Here is a 316-nt window from a genome sequence, read left to right on the forward strand (position 1 = left end):
GCCTGCCTGCCTTTTTTTTTTTTGTAGTAATCATGTTTGATATCCAGAGGTGGGTAGAGTACTCAAACATTTTACTCAAGTAAGAGTAGCATTACATAGAAATAATATATTACTCAAGTAAGAGTAATCAAGTAATTTTTTCTGTACACATGAAAAGAATATAATATTATTTTGAAGTAATGGTACTCTTACTTTGGTTGCAAAATAAACTATTTGACATAGTGCTGCTGTCAACATTAATCGATTGTGCCGATTTTAACCTCTCCCAGTTTTCCTTTGGTACCGATAGACCTAAAGTGTCAGGATGGTTCTCTTG

Source organism: Corythoichthys intestinalis, chromosome 10, assembly GCF_030265065.1.
Source record: "Corythoichthys intestinalis isolate RoL2023-P3 chromosome 10, ASM3026506v1, whole genome shotgun sequence".
NCBI lineage: Eukaryota > Metazoa > Chordata > Actinopteri > Syngnathiformes > Syngnathidae > Corythoichthys > Corythoichthys intestinalis.